This window comes from Acinonyx jubatus, chromosome A3 (genome assembly GCF_027475565.1).
Source record: "Acinonyx jubatus isolate Ajub_Pintada_27869175 chromosome A3, VMU_Ajub_asm_v1.0, whole genome shotgun sequence".
Classification (NCBI taxonomy): Eukaryota; Metazoa; Chordata; class Mammalia; order Carnivora; family Felidae; genus Acinonyx; species Acinonyx jubatus.
Window position 1 is genome coordinate 63808622 of NC_069388.1, and position 11856 is coordinate 63820477.

General features: G+C 39.1%; 1 protein-coding gene across 5 annotated transcripts in view; it reads right to left on the reverse strand.

Annotated features, from left to right (window-relative positions):
- SRBD1 (S1 RNA binding domain 1) overlaps positions 1 to 11856 on the reverse strand; it is a 385358-nt gene that overhangs the window by 200234 nt on the left and 173268 nt on the right. The window lies entirely within an intron of this gene.

Genomic DNA, 11856 nt, shown 5'->3' on the forward strand with positions numbered 1-11856 from the left:
ACCCTTTACTTTGGGGAATATTCAATGCAGACAGAAGATTTAGATCATGGCTAAACTTTGGCACCCAAGGACCACTGCCTGGGAATAATTTATTATTTTTTTTTTTCAAACCAAATTCAAAAGGAAAAAGTTTGGCTCTTTTTGAGTTACTCAGTAAAAGTTGGACAAAATTAAGTTAGTGGTTTCAAAGGCTGTACACTCTCTACAGCTCAAAAACACTGTGTTTAGAATTCATATAATTTAATTTACTGGCTGTAAAGCCATAATGTGGATTAGTGCCTGTGAATATTTGAAAGAAGAGAGCAAATAAAAAAAGTAGTCCTCAAAAACATACAGGCTAGTGATGGCAGAGCTGCAATTAAATAGCTCCGGCACTACTAGGGGATAAAGCTCAGGTATTAGGGTAAGGCCTTTCCTCCTTGAGAAAACAGCCTTTTTACTATGAATTTGGTACTGCCAAAGAATCCTCCTTTCAAGGAATTTGAAAATGCTAAACATCTGTCATTTCCATAAAACCCCTAGCTGTCCTCTGAATGGGCAGAGCCATTTTTATTCCATTTAGAGAGTGTGCAATTGAGGTGAAAGTAATTTGCTTCTGGTCCCACAGAGAGTTAGAAGACAGGCTAAAGTTAAAATCCATAGTGAGACTGGGGACAGGAAAGGGAGGAGGGAGACAGTGGGAGACTAGATCGATACCCTACTGAATTTCAGGCTCCAGACTGAGTGATCTAAGCCTGAAGAAGAGGAGAGAAGGAGAGGGCCGATACTTTGGAGATGAGAGAGACTGAAGCAAATGCAATGTTGTGGCTGGCTGGCAAGTCCCTGCCACTCCTCCTCCACTGGGTGCTAACAGGCTGATCCAACAACGCAGCACAGAAACCACAGCATTTTCTTTAGTCCCAAGACCCAGCGTTAATGTTAATTAGCAATGTTAAATGACCCAAATTATCGCCAGATCACATGGTAGAACAATTTCTTCCTGGGAGACCAATGTTTATAAACCACATCCCCCTTTTCTTTTATAAAAGGCTCAGCTTGACAGCCCCTCCTCAATCACAACAAAAATAACAGCAATAAGGGGCAACTGGCTGGCTCAGCTGTAAGAGCATGTGCCTCTTGATCTTGGGGTCATGGGTTCGAGCCCCACGTTGGGTTGTAGGGATTACCTAAATAAATAAATACATAAACTTAGAGAAAACAGCAATAATAATTACAGCAACAACAATAGCTTCCTCTGCCCCAGGGGCTAAGAATTCTAGATATATTAACTCATGTAATCCCATGAGACAGGTACTATGCTTTTCCTCACTGAACAGACAAGGACACTGAGGTACGGGGAGATTAAATCACTTTCCCAGATCAAACAGGCATGGTGTGAACCCAGGTAGTCTGGTACTATACTGCTTCCAGACAGAACTAGGGGACAGTCAGGTACTGTCTCAGATTCCTCAAGTTCCCAGTTCCCTCCACCAGCCTTGCCTGAAACTTGGAGGCAGGGTGTGTCAGGACAGCGAGCAGGGCATGAGACATGACAGTCCCTTCCTAAGAGCCCACAGCCTGGTCATCTGGTTGTCAAATGGGCAGATGCTCTTTGACCGGCTCTTTTGTGAAGGCCCTTTGAAAAATGTGATGTTACTTCCTGGGAATTATGATCTGATGTTTGGGGGTTTTAACTACCAAAAAGAAGAAAAAAGAAAAGAAAACCTAAAATCACTTTTATAACCTGCCCACTTACCTTAATAGTTTAGGCTTGGCCACCCTCTTATGATGCTGTGTATCTCTCTGAAGAGGCAGTCACAGCTCCACAGGAACTAACGTAGGGTAACTGGCTGGGTAACACACATGCTAACACATCACTTGTCACAAGTCAGCAACGATTCTGTCTTAATTTTCACATCCCAAAGCTGCCAACTCATGTGAGGCAAGTCCAGAAAAATGCACCTTTCAAATGTGCAAATAATTTCTTACATCTGTTTACCTAATCTTCACTTTTTTTTTTTTTTCCACAGCATTTATTTGTTGTTGGGTTTCTTTTCAGGCAAGTTTCCCCACAAAGAGACATGTTTTTATCATTGCAGAAGTGAGCTGGCATGCGAACGCAGAAGCAAGCTGCGGTGAAGTTTAGATGTGAGGAGGTGTGTGAGTGTGTGAGCTCAGGAAAGTTACAAATCACCTCAAGTCCTGCGCCTTCTGGGTTGCTCACAGTCAAAGCTAAGTATGTCACATCTGTAAACCTCACTGCTCTAATGCTGCTGTTTGTTGTTCTGTTTAGTTTTAAAATAACAATCTAAACTCCCTGCACTACAGCTGCTCGTTAGCCAAAAACTTAGCTCTTGCTGGGCAGAGAGCTAAGTTTGGGAAGAATGTGATGAAGCCTCTGAAAATCATTCCAAAAGAGCAGTTCTGAGATGCTAAATCCTTGAATAGGAATGGGAAAGAAACCGAGTCTAAGATGTGCTCACTCGTTAAAGGTCTTCAGTATGGGCCACTTGTCACTGTCTGGGTTGACTTACTGTAGCTCTGTGCCAGGGACAAGGAAGGACCTCTACGGGGCCTCCCCAAACCCTAGTCCCCAACTGCTTTTGGGCCAGAAACACTCGTTGGGATCCATGTATCCATCTACCTCATCACAGAATCCTGTGTATCTGTTGGCTTAATTCTACTTTTGTTTTTACCCCCTAGCTTTATTAAGACATAATTGACATAAAACACTATACAAGTTTAAGGTATACAACCAGTTGACTTGACACTTACATAACTGCAAAATGATTACCATCGTGGCAACTCCATCAGGTCACATAATCACCATTTCTTTCTTTCTTTTTTTTTTCTTACTTAGGTATTTACTTCTTTTTTAGAGAGAGAGAGTGTGTGCAAGCAGGGGACGGGCAGAGGGAGAGAGAGACAATCTTAAGCAGGCTCCATGATTAACACAGAGCCCAATGTAGGGCTCGATTCCACAACCCTGGGATCATGACCTGAGCCGAAATCAAGAGCTGGACAACTCAACCAACTGAGCCACCCAGGAGCCCCTTACCATTTCTTTTTTTGTGGTGAGAACATTTGAGATCTACTCACTTACCAACTTTCAAGTACATAATACAGTACTGTTAGGTATAATCACCGTGCTGTATATTAGATCTTCAGGACCTATTCAAAACTGAAAGTCTGTACCCTTTTACCAACTGTTAGTCTTAAAAACCTGATACAGGTTTTTAGTAAATTAAGAATACACATCACTGGGCTTTTGTATAGAAGATATCCTCGCCCTCCCCAAGTAAATATTTTGTCAAGTTACATGATCACTCTTGTCCCTCACCTGGATTTTAAATGGATAGTCGTCTACTCTCTGAAAACATACTTTCAACATTGATCGTAAGGGCCAGAAATAGGTGCTTCGGCAGTAATAAAGGAAATGATAGTGCTAGTACAGCACAGTACAGCCACTGACACAAATCATTCCTTGATACACATTTGCCTAGTCCATCAGAATGGTGCTGCGTGTGTGTTCCTGCTATGCAGGCTACTAACCACCTCCAGAAACTACTGTTTTAAAATGTCTCCCTAATGGCCAAAATGGAAATGACAATTAAATACCAGCCAATACTTTATCGACATGAGTGCCACGTGACAGTCTTGACATTAAATTTCCTGGAATTTTTTTCAAGCTAAATTCAGAACATCACAACTTTCAAGGTTAACTATCTGCAGTGAATCAAATTCTCAATGCAGGACATTCTTTGGGACAGTGCCAGGTCTCACGGTGACATGTACAAATCAGCATAATGCGCAGCACAAAGCTCTACCTCCTAATACCTTATTCAAGAAAAAGGAGAAATCAGATACTTGTCTTTGGCTCTCTTGACCAACCAAAATGGTAAGGCAAAAAAGAAGAGGCACGGGGTTGTGGCAACCCCTAAATAGGTTGTTTCTGGACTTCATTCTACTCATGGTACGGCAGCAATTTTCCTCATGACCCATATCACCAACACAATGAAATTACTCACACATGAGGACAGCGTGACAATTTCTGGTTGATGACAGAAAATGGTAAGTAATCTTCTTTCACAGTCTGTCTTCTTTTCTAGTCTGTAAAATCTAGGAAGGCTCTGGACACAATGCTCTGTGAAGGCATGGGATTCAACTTGGGGAGGTCTGAAAACGCCTTCAATCCATAAGGGACTCTGAAATGTCACTCAACTTGTGGGATAGGCAATTGCAGAAAGGATGCTCTAGATGTTTCATCAATAATTTGGCTTACGCAACTGCATTGACCTCACCCACTTTAGATGAGAGAAAAAATACCTGGAGTGAAGTAAAGCTAGACATTTCATTCGTTTCATTTTTAGCCAAAATAGGATAAAACTTACAAATAACCGTAACACAGGGCAATAATTAGTAAGTGGCCTTTGTGAAGTACAGAAGTTGTATACAGGAGAAAGAGCTCATTTCCAGAGAGGAGTATCTTTCTAAGATTTCATACAGGAGGTGACATTTGGGCTAGGTCTTTAAGAATTTCAACCAGTAGAATGTGGAAAAGAGATGTTTAAAGCGATGGAGACAAGAAAATATAGCTCAGGTCAGGTTTGGGGAATAGCTAATAGTTCAATACAAATAATAAACATTCATTGAGTATCTCCCTCATTATCAGGCACTTTAGAAACATCATCTTGTTGACTTCAGAGCAATCTTATGAGGTTGGTGTATTATCATTCCCACTTTTTAAGGTACACAGAGTCTCAGATAGGTGAAGCAATCTGCCTAAACTAACAGAACTCAGCTTACAGAACCAAGATATGAACCAGATCTATGACACTTCAAACCCTAAGCTTTTAACTAGCTCCAAATCCTGATCTCTTAACTGGGTTACAATTAAAAAGCTGGTTTGGAACCTGATTTAAGTGGAACCATATATTTAAATATAATCATACATACATCCATAACGATCATTCAGATTAAGGATATCATATCCTTAAAGATGGTATGTGTTTAGCACAGAAAAGTACCAAGATGTGTATATGTGTTTCCTAAGGAAAGGAAAGAGAAATGAGTAGCTGGAATATGCTGGATTTGACTGTTATTCTCTATCATCACATGGCTGAAATTAGACTCTGCCTTTCCTCTGGAGAAAACATTACCTCCTCCATTAAAGGAAACTTGGCCTATTTATTTTATTAAGGGATCTGTAGGAAATGAATTCTTCACATAGAGTCTGCAGGATTTTATGCTGCTCTGCTGCAGATATATTTCCTGAATATTGCATTAAAAGAATTCCCTTCCGTTATGTTTTTCAGAATGAGGGCATGTGCATTTCAAAAGAAGCAACTTGATAGTGACCGAATTTGGTATCTTCTCATGTTAGGAGAGGAACAGGGTGTAGAGCAGGAATAGCATATTCATCCCAGAAATGTACCCACCTCTACTAGAAGATATTTTTAAGTAACAGAGAGAGAGTAAGGAATAATGCAAGGCTTTTGGGAAATGTCAATGAAAAAAGCACAGAGAATCCCTATTACAGATTTAAGTGGAACAGAGGATTAAGAAACCTACTATTGCTACAGATCGATCTTCCTTCAGTAATCCTTTGAAGCCATTCTGTTCTAAATCTCTTTTACTTGTTTCAGGGCCTTTTTCACATTTACTCCATTAAATCCTACTTCACTGAAAGATTCAAAAATACCTTTGAATCCCCTTCCTTAGATGTCTTCATATCTTTACTCATCCTAATCCATACTTCCCTAAGCTACTGCTCCATCTGGTGATTCTGTTCCTCTCCCCACCCTCACTCCTCACAGGCTGCTAAGGACCCTTGACCTCTCCACCGTGTATAGTTGTCTCACCTCTAAAGGTAGGGGTTAGGGATGGGGAGTGAGCTAAATGAATAAGGCATTTTAGCTTTATAAAATTTTATGACTGACTCTGGTATCTTTCATGTCTCTACTACTTACTCTTCTTGTTTTGGCCACAGATGTATTATCGCTGCAGTCTCTTCACTCTACGCTCCCTAAAAGCTAAAAGCAGCAACCACCTTTTATCTTACCTCTTCCTGGACTTCCATCACATGGCTCCTTCTTTTCACTGCCAAACTTCTCAGAAGAATTACCTGCTTCTAATTCTTACCGCTTGCTTTTCCCCAGTCTCTTACACACTGGCTTCTTTCCCTGACACTCTACTAAAGTTAATTTCCCATCTAATGACCCCCTGACTGTTACATCCTTAAACCACTTACCCATTCTGCCATATGTGGCACCATCAACTTACTGACCTTCTTTCATGATGTTTGTTTTCATATTCTATCTTCTCTGATTTCTCTCCCTCCTCTGGCCCTCTAAATGTAGATATTCTTCAAGTGTTTGACCTTAGCCACCTTCTCCTCTTGTTCTACATGCTTCCTTGCATGAGTGCCTCCACTCACATGACTCCTTATCTCTTGCCTCTCCACTGATAATTCCAATCCTATGTGTCATCATGTCTAGTCCAGGCCCTTTTCCTAAACTCTAGTTCTACCTTTCCTTTTGCTTGCAAGAGAGGTTCTCATGAATATTTTAGCAACTCAAACTCAACGTATCTAAAGCTGAAATTTGTATCCTCCTTTCTCCCTCTCTTTATATCTCTTACCTCCCATCCGCCCTCACCAGCCCCGCACAAAAACAACAAATACAAAGGCTTGGTCCTCCTCTCTTGTTGCATAATGAATGTTAATGGCACTACTTCTTTCCACTAACCGAGGCTCGTATTCACAGAATTATTCATTCATTAAACATATACCTTCTGAGTGCCTGCTGTATTCCAGGGTACTGTTCTGCAATCTTGGAATACATTCAAAGATTCCTGCTCTCAGGGAGACTGATCGTATACAACCAGCATAATACATAAGCTGTAAAGTATGATAAAGGTGATAAGTGCTGTAGGAAAAAGAGAAAGAACAGAGTAACGGGGCTCAGAATTACCAGGCTTATGGGTAAGGGCTTCCAGATTTAAGTAGGGTAGTCAGGGTCAGTCTTGTTGATAAGGTGGCATGTGAGCAAAGTCTTGGTGAGGTAAAGGAGGTAGTTAGCTGTGCAGATATCTGGAGGAAAAGTGTTCCAGGAAGAGGGTCGACCAGTGTAAAGGTCCTAATGTGGGAGCAGGCTTGGCATGTTCAAGGAATAGCAAGGAGGCCAGCATGGCTAGAGTAGAACGGGCAAGGGAGGGAAAAATAGGAAACTGGTCAAAAAGGCATTGGAAGGCATAGGGACTTGGCCTTAATTCTGAGTGAAACTGAGAGCAGGGTTTTATGCTGAAGAGTGACACACTCTGATTTACATGTTAAAAGAATCTAGTTGTCTGTCCTGCTTAGACTATCCAGATGCTCAGTGGTAGAAGCAGAGAAACCTGTTAGACTAAATGCAGTAATCCAGGTGGAGATGATGGTGACTGAGACAAAGATGACAGCACAAGAGTTGATGAAAAGTGGTCAGACCTTGGGTATATTTTAAAAGGACAACCAATGGGGAGCCTGGATGGCTCGGTTGGTTAAGCGTCCAAGTCTTGATCTCAGCTCAGGTCTTGAACTCAGGGTCACGAGTTCAAGCCCCGCGTTGGGCTCCACACTGGGTGTGGAGTCTGCTTAAAAAAATAAATAAAAAAATTTTTAAAATAATAAAAGGACAGCCAATACTGTTGTCTGACAGACTGGATGAAGGGTATAAAAGACAGTAACTGGATATGAATGGCAAAAATAACATGAACACCAGAGACACTGGAGGAGGAAGTGGAAACTGTTAATGGAGGGAACGAGGAAAAGAGCAGTTGAAGAACTAACCAAACTTTGGTCACCCCTGTGGTTGTTTCTTCCTTTCTCATGGCTTTAAGGACCTGCATAAATACATGGGTCTTAAATTAATATCCTCAGCCCAGTCCGCTCTTCCAAACTCCAGATTCGTGCATCCAACTCCCTGCTTGATGCCTCAAACCGGACATGCTTTAAACCCAGTTCCTGGTCTTTCCCCCAAACCTGGCTCCAACCATGGTCTTCCTCATCTCAGATAGAGCAGTTCATCCTCTCAGTTTCTCAATCCAAATGGTCTCAAGTCATCTTGCCCTTACAAGACAATCCCCTTGGGCAATGACCTCTCAGTCCGGTGAACACCTTTGTGCTTCACCAAAGGGCATTGACTGCTGACCTCTTATGATTAGTTGTGAGTAAGTTTTATTCTACTTTGGTAGGTTCCCTGAAAGCATGAAGTGCCTCCATTCATTTTCATATTCTTCAGGCCCTACCACAATGCTCTGTACATTCCAAACAATAAATAAAATCATCAATACAATTCATAGAGTAAAAAACCAAAACCACAAAGAATATGAAAAAAGTATAGGAAATACTGTATTGATCTTAGAGATCAGTTATATTAAGAGAATACCAATTTGCATAAAAGCAAAAAGAAGCTAAACATCCATATTTCAAAACAAAATAGCATTGTAAGGAGATAAAAAAGGTAAACAAACTAGAAAACACACAACAAATCACATCAATATTTAACAGAGAATCCCTACATGTAAATAAAACTGGTAAAATAAAACTTTTAAAAAGTAATATAAATAATAAAAATAGCTTAAAAATAGACTTTTTAAAGAACCACTAAATGACTAAGTTAGGTTAAAAAGTATCACGATTTCTAAATATTATGTGAGAAAGAATACCATAAATACAGAAGTAAAAAGACTTAACAGCTTCATATCTTGGTGTATTTCTGGGAGTGACATTATGGTAGGGGGATATGAAAGCCAATTATTACGTTCCTACTGGTTTTCTGATGTAACTAAAAATGAACTTTACTGCAGTCGAACTTACTTTTACAGAACAGAGGTCAAACCAATGATGACCTACCCATAAGCTTTATGAGCTTTCCTTCCCTGGGAAGATCCTTGTGTAACACTATATGAAAGTATGAGCTACGTATGTTCAGTGACGTCTATACTAAGTATGCTTGAAAGCCAGAAATGACTATCATCGTTCCAAGGTGGATAACGGGGATGGTAAGCTTAATCAGAGAAATTACTAGTTCTGCTGCCAGATTTTAAAGGTCCGGAGTTGAACTTCATGTAGAAAACAACTTCCCATGAAATAGTCTACAAGTATCCTCCTTCTGAGAGACAAGGTTACTCCCAAAGGAAGCATAGAGATGGGTAGGGCTGCTAGGGCTTTTATGCTCCACATGCAGACAGTGGCCCATGTGAAAACTGGCAGAAAAGTCCTGCTTAAAAGGAGAAATTCAAGATTTCTCCAGCTTCAACACTGCTGGTGGCATTACAAATTGGTATGTTACTTGGCAACGTATATCAAGAGCCACATAAACTCTCAAACCCTTTGGCAGAGTAATTCCACTTCTAGGAATCCATCCATCATGAGGAACCACTGCTATTACCAAATTATACTTCAATCATGTGATGGGATATTACCCAGCTTTTTAAAAAGAGAGATAGGCAGAAATAAAATAAAAAATTGTGCTTATGTTAGAAGGCAAGCTGAAAAATTTATAAACTATATTAGAACTATATTAGGAAAATGAACAAAAATATACATTATTAAAAAGACACTGAGCTGCATATAACAAAATGCTGACCTAGTACCCATGAAGATGTCAGCTGTTGCAAGAAGTGTATACAATCATGTGCAGTACACGTGCATCTTCTCAAACAACAAACACTTAAAACACAATTACTATAATATGAGACCACACTTTCTTTTAATATCAAAAAAATGAGAACCATGTTCTAAGACTGAGAACGGGACAAGGAAGTCTACTCTCACCACTCCTATTCAACACAGTCCTAAAGGTCCCAGCCATTGCAATGGGCAAGGAAAAAGCATTAAGATTGAAAAAGAGGAAGTAAAGCTTCCATCTATTTGCTAGTAACATAATTGTTTATGTAGGAAAACTTAAAGAACCTACAAATACCTACTAGAACTAGTATGTGAACTTATTAGCAAGGCTGCAGGATACATAGTTGCTATGAAAAATTAACTGTATTTTTACATATTAGCAAAAATTAGCAACAAATTCAAAAAATTCCATTTATAAGTTGGAAAACATAAAATACATGCAAGATAAGACCTGTACAGTGGAAATTTTAAAACACTGCTGCGAGAAATGAAAGACCAAAATAAGTGAAAAGATGTGATAAATTCATGGTGAAAAGACTCAGTATGATGAAGACATCAACTATTCCTAAATTCACCTACAGACTCCATGTAATCCCAATCATAACTCAATCATTTCTAATGAAACTTGATAAACTCACTATAAAATGTACAGGAAAATACAAATCATCTATGATATTCAGAGTAGTATTTAAAAAAAATTAGATAGAGGACTAACACTCTCGGACTTCAAAACTTAGCATAAAGCTGTAGAGACCAAGATAGTATGGTACTGACCAACAGATCAATGAAACAAGAAGAGAGCCAGAAAGAGACCCACACTTACACAGTCACTTGGTTTGCAACAAAGCCACCAAAGCAACGGGTAAAAAACAAAGTTGTGTTGTTGTTTTTCAAACTTGGTGCCAAAAAAACTGAATGTCCGTAATGGACAAAAGAAAATGAACCTTGATCCTTACTTCAAATCATACATGAATTGTTATTTCAGATGCATCACAGACCTAAAAGCTTTTGGAAGAAAACACTGAAAAATGTTTTGAGGTAGCAAAAGTTTCTCAGACAGGACACAGAAAGCAATAACTATAAAAGGAAAATATCAATATATTAGACATCATCGAAATTTAAAACTTCTGCTCATCAACAGACACCAATAAGAAAATAAAGAGGTAAACAATAACCCAGGACAAAACATATGTTCACAAAAGACTAATACCCAGAATACATTTAAAAAATTCCCACAACCCAATAATAAAAAGGTAAACAACTCAATTAGAAAATGGTTAAATGATATGAACAGTTTCCAAAAGAAGGTACGTCAATGGCTAATAAGCCCATGAGAAAGTGCTCAATGTCATCAGAGAAATGCAAATCAAAACCACAAAGAGATTCTACCACACACATAAGAGAATGGCTAAAATGAAAAAGACTAACATCAAATGATGATAACGGTGCACAGTAACCAGAACTCTTATATATTGTTAATGGGAGTGCAAAATGGCATTGGCTATAAGTTTCTAAGAATACTAAAACATTCACCTACCTTATGGAGCCAGAAAATCCTCTCCTAAGTATTTTTCCAAGAAAAATGGAAGCAAATGTCAACAACAAAAACTGTATAAGAATATTCATAGCAGCTTTACTCATAATAGCCCAAAATTGGAAATAGTAAAGGTATTTCAATAAGGAGAATAAACTGTGGTACATTCATACGATGAAATATTAGCAATAAAGAGAAACAGGCCACTCAAACTTGTTACAACGTGGATAAAAATCTCTAAACTTTAGGCTGAAAGAAGGCTTACACAAGAGTACAATTGTATGGCACCATTTATAAGAAGTTCTAGAAGAGGCAAAGTAACCTTTGGCAGAAAAAGTCAGAACATGCAGTTAGCTCCAGGAGGCTTGGACAGGGATTTTCCAGGATGGGGAAAGATTTTAGGATGATGGCAAGGTTTTTTTGTTTGTTTGTTTGTTTTATCTCAAGAGGAGTTTGGGTTATACACATATAAGTATTTGCCAAAACTCAGCTAATATACACTTAAAGTTTAATCGTAGGTGAATTTTACCTCAAAGGAAAAAATGTTGTTAATAATCAGAATTCTGGTTAATGATATACATACTGAAGTATTAGTTGAAAGTATACTGATGTCTGCAATTTTCTTTGAAATACATAAAATAAGAAGGACTGAGGAACAAATAGATGGACAGGTAAG